The sequence below is a fragment of the Dreissena polymorpha genome, chromosome 13 (genome assembly GCF_020536995.1).
Source record: "Dreissena polymorpha isolate Duluth1 chromosome 13, UMN_Dpol_1.0, whole genome shotgun sequence".
Classification (NCBI taxonomy): Eukaryota; Metazoa; Mollusca; class Bivalvia; order Myida; family Dreissenidae; genus Dreissena; species Dreissena polymorpha.
Window position 1 is genome coordinate 61,119,525 of NC_068367.1, and position 12,310 is coordinate 61,131,834.

At 35.1% G+C, this 12,310-nt stretch overlaps 1 long non-coding RNA gene across 1 annotated transcript; it reads right to left on the bottom strand.

The window, feature by feature from the left end:
• Positions 1-10,108: 10,108 nt before the first annotated feature.
• LOC127856611 (uncharacterized) lies at positions 10,109-11,959 on the bottom strand. The gene is made up of 3 exons (XR_008038141.1): positions 11,820-11,959; positions 11,343-11,481; positions 10,109-10,600 (listed from the first exon to the last, which is right to left on the bottom strand). It is a non-coding gene; the product is annotated as an uncharacterized LOC127856611 (long non-coding RNA).
• Positions 11,960-12,310: the final 351 nt, after the last annotated feature.

Below are 12,310 nucleotides of genomic sequence, written 5' to 3' on the forward strand. Positions count from 1 at the left end.
TTTATCAAGATCTCTGCCATGCTATTGTCAAGATAAACACTATGACCAGGGTTTATCAAGGTCTCTGCCCTGATATTGTTAAGATAAACCCTATGATCAAGGTTAAGCAAGATCTCTGCCATGATATTGTCAAGATAAACACTATGACCAAGGTTTAGCAAGGTCTCTGCCCTGATATTGTTAAGATAAACCCTATGACCAAGGTTTATCAAGATCTCTGCCATGCTATTGTCAAGATAAACACTATGACCAGGGTTTATCAAGGTCTCTGCCCTGATATTGTTAAGATAAACCGTATGACCAAGGTTTATCAAGGTCTCTGCCATGCTATTGTCAAGATAAACACTATGACCAGGGTTTATCAAGGTCTCTGCCCTGATATTGTTAAGATAAACCCTATGACCAATGTTAAGCAAGATCTCTGCCATGATATTGTCAAAATAAACACTATGACCCAGGTTTAGCAAGGTCTCTGCCCTGATATTGTCAAGATAAACACTATGACCAAGGTTTAGCCAGATATCTGCCCTGCTATTTTCAAGATAAACACTATGACCAAGGTTTATTAAGATCTCTGCCCAGATATTGTCAATATAAACACTATGACCAAGGTTTATCAAGGTCTCTGGCCTGATATAGTCAAGATAAATACTATGACCAAGGTTAATCAAGATCTCTGCCCTGAAATTGTCAAGATAAACACTATGACCAAGTTTTATCAAGATATCTGCCTAGATATTGTCAAGGTAAACACTACACCAAGATTTATCAAGGTCTCTGCCCTGATATTGTAAAGATAAACACTATGACCATGGTTAATTTAGGTTCTGCCCTGGTATAGTTAAGATAAATACTATGACTAAGTTTAATCAAGGTCTCTGCCCTGATATTGTAAAAATAAACACTATGACCAAGGTTTATCAAGGTCTCTGCCCTTATATTGTCTAGATAAACACATTGACCAAGGTTTATCAAGATCTCTGCCTTGATATTGTCAAGATAAACACTATGGCCAATGTTTCTTAAGATCTCTGCCCAGATATTGTCAAGATAAACACTATGATCAATGTTTAACAAGGTCTCTGACCTGATATTGTCAAGATAAACACTATGACTAAGGTTAATCAAGGTTTCTGCCCTGATATTGTTAAGATAAACACTATGACCAAGGTTTATTAAGATCTCTGCCCAGATACTGTCAAGATAAACACTATGACCTAGGTTAAGCAAGGTCTCTGCCCTGATATTGTCAAGATAAACACTATGACCATGGTTAATTTAGGTCTTTGCCCTGGTATAGTCAAGATAAACACTAAGACCAAGGTTTAGTAAGGTCTTTGACCTGATATTGTCAAGATAAACACTATGACCAAGGTTTATCAAGGTTTCTGCCGTGATATTGTCAAGATAAACACCATGACCAAGGTTTATCAAGATATCTGCCTAGATATTGTCAAGATAAACAATATGACCAAGGTTTATCCAGATATCTGCCCTGATATTGTCAAGGTAAACACTATCACCAAGGTTTATCAAGGTCTCTGCCCTGATATTGTAAAGATAAACACTATGACCAAGGTTAATCTAGATCTCTGCCCTGATATTGTCAAGATAAACACTATGGCCCTAAGGCGCACACCGGAGACACAAAAGGACTGAACTATTATGAGAACAAGGACTTTATTATGAACCACCATCATCATTAAACACACAAGGTTTATCAAGGTCTCTGCCCTGATATTGTCAAGATAAATACTATGACCAAGGTTTATCAAGGTCTCTGTCCAGATAATGTAAAGATAAACACGATGACCAAGGTTTATCAAGGTCTCTGGTCTGATATAGTAAAGATAAATACTATGACCAAGGTTAATCAAGGTTTCTTCCCTGATATTGTCAAGATAAATACTATGACCAAGGTTTATCAAGGTCTCTGGCCTGATATAGTCAAGATAAATACTATGACCAAGGTTAATCAAGGTTTCTGCCCTGATATTGTCAAGATAAATACTATGACCAAGGTTTATCAAGGTCTCTGGCCTGATATAGTCAAGATAAATACTATGACCAAGGTTTATCAAGGTCTCTGGCCTGATATTGTCAAGATAAATACTATAACCAAGGTTTATCAAGGTCTCTGGCCTGATATAGTCAAGATAAATACTATGACCAAGGTTTATCAAGGTCTCTGCCCTGATATTGTCAAGATAAATACTATGACCAAGGTTTATTAAGATCTCTGCCATGATATTGTCAAGATAAATACTATGACCAAGGTTTATCAAGGTTTCTGCCCTGATATTGTCAAGATAAATACTATGACCAAGGTTTATCAAGATCTCTGCCCAGATATTGTCAAGATAAATACTATGACCAAGGTTTATCAAGGTCTCTGGCCTGATATAGTCAAGATAAATACTATGACCAAGGTTTATCAAGGTCTCTGCCCAGATATTGTCAAAATATATACTATGACCAAGGTTTATCAAGGTCTCTGCCCAGATAGTGGAAAGATAAACACTATGACCAAGGTTAATCAAGGTCTCTTCCCTGATATAGTCAAGATAAATACTATGACCTAGGTTTTTCAAGGTCTCTGCCCTGATATGTTAAGATAAACACTATGACCAAGGTTAATCAAGATCTCTGCCCTGATATTGTAAAGATAAACACCATGGCCCTAAGGCGCACACCGGAGACACGAAAGGACTGAACTTTTATGAGAGCAAGGACTTTATTGTGAACCACCAACATCATTAAATACACAAACTGAAATATCACACCATCATAGTATTTTGTTTTATGGTCGTTATCATCCTCGGGATAAAGCAACTACAGCAGGTGTTAAAAGCTTGCAATTTAGCCAAAATTACAAGCCAAACGAATACATATCTTGAAAGCTTTATTTTTCAACAGACTGGAACCATTCGCAGACTCAGTTGAAACAGCATTCGATCAAACATTTCGATTAAGTTTCATGAAGATATGGAAAATGTGACTTCAGTAGAGTTAACTAGGTTACAAAACAGCTACATAAGGAATACTGCCCCGAACCCTAGCGGCAATGTTTTCAATAGACCGAAATAATTCATTATCTTGACCTTAATACCTGTAGAATAAACGTATTGAGAGAGTTTCATGACGATTTGAGCCTTGTTCTGAGAAAACTGGGCTTAATGAATGTGCGTAAAGTATCATCCCAGATTAGCCTGTGCAGTCCGCAGGGACGACACTTTCCGCCTAAACTTGATTTTTGGCAAGGAGGGACTTCCTTGAAACTAAAAATACCATAAAAGCAGACTGCACAGGCTAATCTGGGACGACACTTTACGCACATGCATTAAGCCCAATTTTCTCAGAACAAGACACATTAAATAAATGAATGTGACTTCCATACTGTTAACAAGGTTTCAATACAGCCGCATAAGGCAAACTACCCTGCTCCCCAGTGGCTATGTTTTTCAATAGACTGGAACCTTTTTTATCTCGTCCATGTTATCAAATGTGCTGATCAAGTTCATAACGATTTGACTTAAAATGTGACTTCTAGAGAGCTTACTTTTTTCAACACAACGTTTAACTACAGCCAAATAACTACAGCCAAATAAGGAAAACTTCCTTGCCCTATAGCAGTCATATTTTTTAAAAGACTGTAAACAATTTTTTATTCTGCCAAGATATCATTACAACAAATGTTTTGACCAAGTTTCATGAAGATTGGACTATAGAAATGTGACGTCTAGTGTTAAAGCTTTTTTTAGTTCTTTTTTTAGGACCTAGTGACCTAGTTATTTTACTTCATATGACCCAGTTTCGAACTCCGCCAAGACATAATTGGGACAAATCTTCTGACAAAGTTTCATAAAGAACGGACAATAATTTTGTGTCTATTGTTTGCCATTGCAACCAAAATTCTTGATGTATAAACAAAATGAAATGACGTGCATAATCTCCATATTGCCATCTATTCATGCTTTAAGTTTCATGAAAAAATATGACGAACTTTTAAAGTTATCGCAGGATCCACCATTATCAGCAATATTTCTAGTCTATTTGTTGCCATAGCAACCAGAATTCTTGACGTAGGAACAAAATGAAATGACGTGCATAATCTCCATATTGCCATCTGTCCATGTTTCAAGTTTCATGAAAAAATATGAAGAACTTTTAAAGTTATTGCAGGATCCAGAAAAGTGTGACAGACTGACAGACTCACGGACACACAAAGTGCAAACCGTAAGTCCCCTCGGGTGAAACCGGTAGGGAACAATAAAGGAGAAGAATATAGGAGTAATACAAAATTGTATTTAAGGCAATTTTAACTACAGACATGCAGTTGATATGCAATTCACCTAATCTTTACAACATATTCATGGGCGTAAATTTGATTAATGGCAAAACAAATGCCTTTATTTGGATATAACAAATTTGTTATGAAACTAAATTTCTTGAGCTCTTAATATGAATGCAGATACAAAAAAATACTTAAGGTTAAGTATGATGACCAACTAAAGTGTTGCATTAATTGTTCAATTTAAGGCATTATGCTGATGTTTGGAAAGTAAAACTCCGTAATATTTGTACAACTTGAATGCCGTAAAAGGAAATAAAATAGTTGATACCAGCTATGATGATCTTTTGAAACAGAAAATTAAACAAGAGCACCTCCTTGCGGGTGCAGACCGCTCATCTATTTTCTTTTTAAAGGTGAAGGGACTCTCATTTTCAATCACAAAGGAGGGAGGGGTGGAGTGAAGAGGGGTGTATAGTGTGGGGGTGTGGACATATTACATTATTTTCCAAAAATGCGAAAAAAATATATAAAATTCGGGGGGAGGGGGGGGGGGGGTACGATGGTTGGACGGTATTTCAAATATAAAATAATAAAAATAAATATTTGTGTTTTTTAACCGTTTCAAAAAAAAAAAAAAATTGGGGGGGGTGGGGTATAGTGTGAGGGTGTGGTGGTCATTTGTGAGATGATCTTTAAAAAAAAAAAAAAATTAGGGGGGGGGGGGATTCGGGTGGGGGGAGGGGGGGGGTGGGGGGGGATTCTTGGGTGCGATGGTTGGACGGTATTTCAAACATAAAATAATAAAAAAAATATTTGGGTTTTTTAACCGTTTAAAAAAAAAAATTGGGGGGGGGTGGGGTGGGGGGGGTATAGTGTGAGGGTGTGGTGGTCATTTGAAATAGGGGGGATTCGAGGGGGGGGGGAGTTCGGGGGGAGAGGGGGAGGGGGGGAAGGGCATGGGGGATGGTTTGGGTGGAATCTTTTGTGGTATGTCAGGTAAGAGTAGTTTTGTCAAAGTATCAATCAAATCTAATCATAAATAAAGAAGTTATGGCAATTTTAGCAAAATTTAATAATTTGACCTTGAGAGTCAAGGTCATTCAAAGGTCAAGGTAAAATTCAACTTGCCAGGTACAGTAACCTCATGATAGCATGAAAGTATTTGAAGTTTGAAAGCAATAGCCTTGATACTTCAGAAGTAAAGTGGATTGAAACACAAAATTTAACCATATATTCAAAGTTACTAAGTCAAAAAAGGGCCATAATTCCGTAAAAATGACAACCAGGGGACCGTTTCAATAAGATATCGTATCGTAAATATAACGATATCGTAACTCGGGTAGTTGCGATTGGATTTACGATTCTCGTAAACCGTTTCAATAACCCCCTCGTAAATGTCCTCGTAAATCGCTCTCGCAATCTACGATTTCTTTATTGTACATTCGGTTTTCTTTGGGGTTATATTCAAACTGTCAACATCCGGTAGGGTGTTTACACCGTGTTGTTTTCGTAATGTGTTGCGAATATTTGAGAAAAAGCACATATAACAAACATTGAACAGAGAGCGAGATGGCTCACACGGGATCAATAGACGATTTATTGCATAAATCAATCTTTTGTACCGTGTTACAGTGGAATAGTGTTGTTTTTCACTGTGTGCAAAGTCCATGAACTCACTGGAATTGTTACTAACGTCGTTGACGTTAGTGGAAATGGAATTTAGAAATGTCTAATCATCATGCTGAATTATCAACAGCATCATTTCTGTGGAACACTGCGATATGCCTTATATAAGTGTTTCATAGTTATGGTGCTTTTAAAGTAGTTCACTATCTGCCAAGATTGGAATGGTACTTGTATACAGGTAAAATAAATAATTGTGCAGTGTTTATTTTACTAACATATTGTAGTGAAATAAGGTCACTTCCAACAGCCTTGCTGTTGGGCTAACTCTTTAGCGACGCGGTTAAAGTGTCTGACTACCACTCTGGAGGTCGTAGGTTCTATGCCCGGCTTGAGCTCAGTATTTTCACATTAATGGCGACGAGACAAAAAACGAACTGTGAATGCGGGACTGGGTCTGAGCTGTTTACTGGTTTCTGGGAGGGCCATGCAGATGCAAGACATGCTGTAGCGAGCGTGTCTGGGCCTTGAAACATTAAAAGGGGGAGGAGTGTAGTGAAATAAGGTCACTAAGGCTGTTGGGCTAGCTCTTTAGCGACGCGGTTAGTGTCTGACTACCACTCTGGAGGTCGTGGATTCAATCCCCGGCTTTTGCTCAGTATTTTCACATTTATATCTTACACTTTCACATATAAATATTTATTTAACTCTTTGTATTAAAGCTTGATTCCTGAAAAAGTATGATGCTTATCAAGACACTGGAGTCTATTTCCCGAGTAGAACCAATACTTTGTGTCTTCAGAGATGATCTTGAGGACCCTCCCTCATTGCCAGTGGGGATCAAAGTGGGACCTTCTGATAAAAGTAGCTAGACAGACACTATAATTATGTAATATTCCAGGGCAACCTTTTTACCCAAGGTATTGTCATAGCCAGCTTGTCGCCCACCGTCTGCCTTCCGCATCGTGCTAAAACTTTGACATTTTGCTCTAAAATCAAGAGCAAAATCAAAGTGCTTCCACCTGCAACTTTTTAACTTCATATGTAGATTTACCTTGATGAGTTCTACATGCCACACCCATTTTTGGGTAACAAGGTCTAAGGTCACTGTGACCTTAAAAAAAATCTGACAAGCTTTAATTTATTCAAAAGTGCATATTATCATCCATGATTCTGTAATACATGTAGTTACATATTAAAACAGTTACAATATGTGTTACTCATTTTTTTGCTTCATAAAACACGGTTTATCTCCATGCACATCCAACTCTCTCAGTAACGCTTGATTGGACATTGTCGGCTCGGTTACTTCTTACATGTACCTTGGGTACTTTTAAGTATACTTAAATGTACCCCGGGTCACCGATTACCCTAAAACGATATTGCTTATCTTCAACAAACTAATCTTTAAAAACAAACTGTATCAACATGCTTTTTGAGTAAGAGTTTTGATAATATAGAGGCCATTGTACAGAAAATTTGACATGAATGTGAACATAATTTATAAAAAAAATAGCAGACAACTACTGATTTAGCGTTAAAATTCCCGGGTATGTTTTAGTATATTTACCGTACCCGGGGTACATGTAAGTATACTTAAGAATACCAGCGGTACATGTAAGTAGTACCCGAGTCGTAAATGACCAATCAAGCCTCAGTAACTGTTCCTAAATTACAGTCACTATGTTGCCTTTTAAACTCCAACAAAAAAAGGTCTTGACAAATGAAATGTAGGGTATTTGCACCATATTTGTCTGTGTTTAATGATCATGTAAATAAACTTGACGTGCAGAAAAATAATATACTTTTAACATAATTTTTATGTCCCCCACCACTATAGTGGGGGGCATATTGTTTTTGCCCTGTCTGTCGGTTGGTCTGTCTGTCTGTTGGTTTGTTTGCTCCAACTTTAACATTTTGCCATAACTTTTGCAATCTTGAAGATAGCAACTTCATATTCGGCATGCATGTGTTTCTCATGGAGCTGCACATTTTGAGTGGTGAAAGGTCAAGGTCATCCTTCAAGGTCAAAGGTAAAAACAAGAAACCGTCGGAGACGGGTGATGCTCCCCAAAGTTTTTTTTTGTCACAATATTGCACTATATATTCAGATAAAAGGAAACGTCTTGAGGGCACAGTAGTTGGGGGGACATGAATATTTATATATAAAATTTCAAAGGGCCATAACTCTGTGAAAAATCATCTGACCAGAACCCGCTGATAATATGCACATCTCCTTTTGGTAGTGAAGCTTCCCATAAAGTTTCATTGAATTCCGGTCATTAGTTGCTGAGAAATAGCCCGGACAAGAATTGCACTATATATACAGTTAATGTAAAATTTCAAAGGGCCATAAATCTGTGAAAAATCATCCGACCAGAACCCGCTGATAATATGCACATCTCCTCTTGGTAGTGAAGCTTCCCATAAAGTTTCATTGAATTCTGGTCATTAGTTGCTGAGAAATAGCCCGGACAAAAATTGTACATGGACGGACGGACAGACGAAGCGGCGACTATATGCTTCCCCAAAAAATTTTGGGGGGAGCATAAAAGTGGTGCAGAAGGTGACATAGTGTTTCCGACAAACACATTTCTTGTTTTTCCTGCATGTTTCCTGCATGCATTCATTTTTGTGTATTAAAAAAATTATTTCTCCTTGTGAAAAATGCACTTCATCAGAAAATAAGTAGGCAACCATAAGTGCATTTTAATTGTGTTTTAAGTATATTTTCAAATAATTTAATTAACTTTTTGGAATAAACAAAACTGAAAAAGTACACACAAGTGTATTAAATTTGCATTAATTACATTTTCATATACATACATGTACCAACGCCTATTTATGAGCAGTAGTCCTAAAATGGTTTACTTATGGTTGACAAAATGCATTTTGTATTACTATTATTTCAAAATATAGCTACCCATCCAGTTCAATATAAAACTGTAATGTTAAATTATACACAGTGACACTATGTGAAGTTGGAATATAACATATTTTCAACAATTATAATGTGCTTTTTTCCTATTGTGTTTATTTATTTGACAAAATTATAAGTAAAATAGATACTTGCATATGCAAATTCATTTCATGCTCTGAATGTATTTTTGTTAAATACTGTGTATACTTTTGTATAATTTGTACTTTTCTAATGTTTAACAGTGATGGTATTTTTATTATTTTCATTGTATTTTTAAACTGTGTGCAGGCACACATCCACAGGGTTTCATTTTTTTAGGATTTAAGAAAAATCAAATTAAACACCCAGTGAAATCAATTAAAATGATACAATTATATATGCAATAGTGTTTATTTTACTTATATTTTGTACAAATTAATAACAGGTTAAACTGCATGTACTGCAGTGTTGAAAAAACACTGTTTATTTTCAAATTGATGTCTTATTCCAACTTCACATAACAGTGTGTTCCTAGAATAATGAAGAAATACTGGAATCTCAAATTGTGTCATATCATTGTTTCTAATATCTGCATCAGCAGTAACCCTTCTGAAAATGAAATGTGCTTTTTACCAAAATGCACTTAAAAAATTGCATTTTATCTGCACTTGTTTAAGCGAATCTCTGCATTTTCTAAAGAGTACACTTTATTGCATTAATTAATTAGAAACAGATGAAGCCTTTTTTCATGTTCTTTAAATTCGAAAGTGTATTTTCCTTTTTTCTTTTTTTAAATAATCCACTTTTTCTTAGACAGTGGAGTTTTAAGTACATCTTTTTAATTTATAAAATGTTTAAAGTGTATCTTTTCTAGGTTAGGACATATTTTTACTTTAGAAACAAAATAACTCATTCTTAAAAGCATTATTAGGTGTTTGCTAAAATTTAAATTAGTAACAAATTATTTTTCCATTGGGGCCATACAATCAAAATGTTCACCATGAAAATGCTGACAACTTCAAACATCATTCTTAAATTTCTTTTTAAGTACAAATGTAAGCGCTTATTCTGCGTTCTCTGTATTGCAATCCACTTTATAATTTAAAGTGTATTTAATTACATGTTGAACAAAAAGATTGTGAAGTAAGAAGCTAAAGTGACATTATTCAAGAAGCTTCATCTCTTAAAGATTCACTAACACAACATCGAGTTTAAACAGTTTTAACAACTTTATTCGCAACAACAGTAAATATTTGTAGTGGTTATAACAATGACCCAAAGAAATATTATTTATATGATTAAAAAAAAATCTGACGACATATGTGAAGGATTATCTGTGGAAAATATAGTATGGAGTAGCTGTACACACAATTTAAGTGGAACATTTTAAGTACAAAAGGGGCATTATTAAGCTAAATGCAGGTCAGAGATAAGCAACTTGGTCAGTGACCTCACAATGACATAATGACCCTGAATACATAAGTGCTTTTAATGAAAATATGTAATAGAAACAGTGATATAAGGATGTTGCATGTTTACCATAATTTTATACACAGCTTATCATTCAAGGTATAGTCGAGCTAAAATTAAATATATATTTAACATTTAAGTTCGAATAAAAAAAATACACATTTTTTTCTTCAAGAGTTCCCGCTGTGTTCAACTGCATGTGTGTAATATAACGTATTCAGTATTATGGGTATGAGAGTCCCATCCACTGCTCCCGGGCCTTGTGGCAGAATCCAACCTTCATGCAAGTTTGTTGTTGTACACGGACTGGAAACCTATGGAATGTATCATGTGTTTAAAATTAACAGTACATGATAAAGCATTTATATACATGATTTGATTAACTGTGTTTAAATTTTAATTTATTTACTGTGCTCAAGTTTTCATCATCTATTGATTTTTTATTCACATATAGTTTATGTATCAAATAAAAAAAACAAATGAGGAATAAAAAAAAGATGAAAGTAAATAACTTATGATTGTACCATCCCTGTAAAATGAAAAATAATTTTAACTTTAATTATTTGACCCAAAATCTATATGAGATTTTATCACATGCTATACCCTGTTACACATGTGTAATATACTTTTTAAGCGTTTTCATTGGCTTAGTTTTCGTTTATTGACCAATCGCATTTTGTTATTTCACCAAAATGACGTTGCAACGTCAATTGATGCCACGAAATGTAAACAACATTTGGGATTTATCATTATGTTTGCGTTAATATTTATTTAATTTGCTCAATTAAAAGCATGTGATAAAAAAAGATCTCACACTCATATCATATCATACATGTACCATATTTTATTTAACTCGTCCAGGAAATTCATTAGTAAGCTCGCCAAAGGCTCGTTTTCTTACAAAATTCCTTAACTCGTTTAATGAAATATGGTATGATATGACAACTCGTGCCAGATCCTATATGTAAGACATGATGTTTTTAAATAAATAACATTTTTTCTACAACAGTTTAAAATCATGATTGAGTAATTGATTATAGAAATAAAGACATTTACCAATCATATGTTTGCTGATTGAACTCGTGAAGGCATGTCAAATAACTAAAGATGATCTGCTGATTCCATGAAGATCTGCCAGCTTGGAATAGATGTTTCCTTTGGCCAAAAATCTTTAACTGATGTCAGTGATGAGTACCTGTTGGTGTAGTACAATATGAAAAAGTGAATAATACTAGTCTTCTAATGTAATGAAAATACTATAATATGTTACTGTTGTGTATGTGTGTTCAAGAACAACAAGATATTTTGATAACTCAGTAACTGATTTGTTATTTCATGATGATCATCACTTCCGTGTTTTGTGGTTGAAGGTTTGATACACATGTAGGCTAACAGTTGCCTAACTGGGCACATTTTACAATCCAACATAATTTAGCAATGCATGTATCGTTCTGACAGAATATTAAATAAACATAATACAAAGAAAAGGAAAAGATTGTAACGAGTTGTATAGCGTTGATAACAAACATTTACCAATAAAAAACAAGGCTCCATTGAGTACTTATCCGAACAAAAAAACTTCCGAAATCACATGCAAATTGCAATGGATAAAAGCTTACAGCAAAATTAATCATTGCACAATAATTCGAGAGGCGGAAAGCGCATATACTTCAACTGCTGTTGAACAATATAATTGAATCACACACATAATAAACACGTTTTCACGTATGATAAATTGCAATTTATTTTGATTTATTCATCCTTATCGAATATAAACAAAGGGCAGTAACTGACATATTGATTCCAACGTTAAATATTTTGCAGAAAGTAATCAAGGGATAAAAAACAACATGTTTACTTCCTCTGTATTGTCGTCGATAAAAAGACGGAGCCAAAAGCTTCTTATTCGGCGTCTAAATGCACAACATACGCGGTGTCCATTTTGTTTTCGACGTAACTACGACTGCTTCTTACGTCTCGTAGACTTACGAGAGAATTCTACGATATCGTAAGTTGCGAAAGTT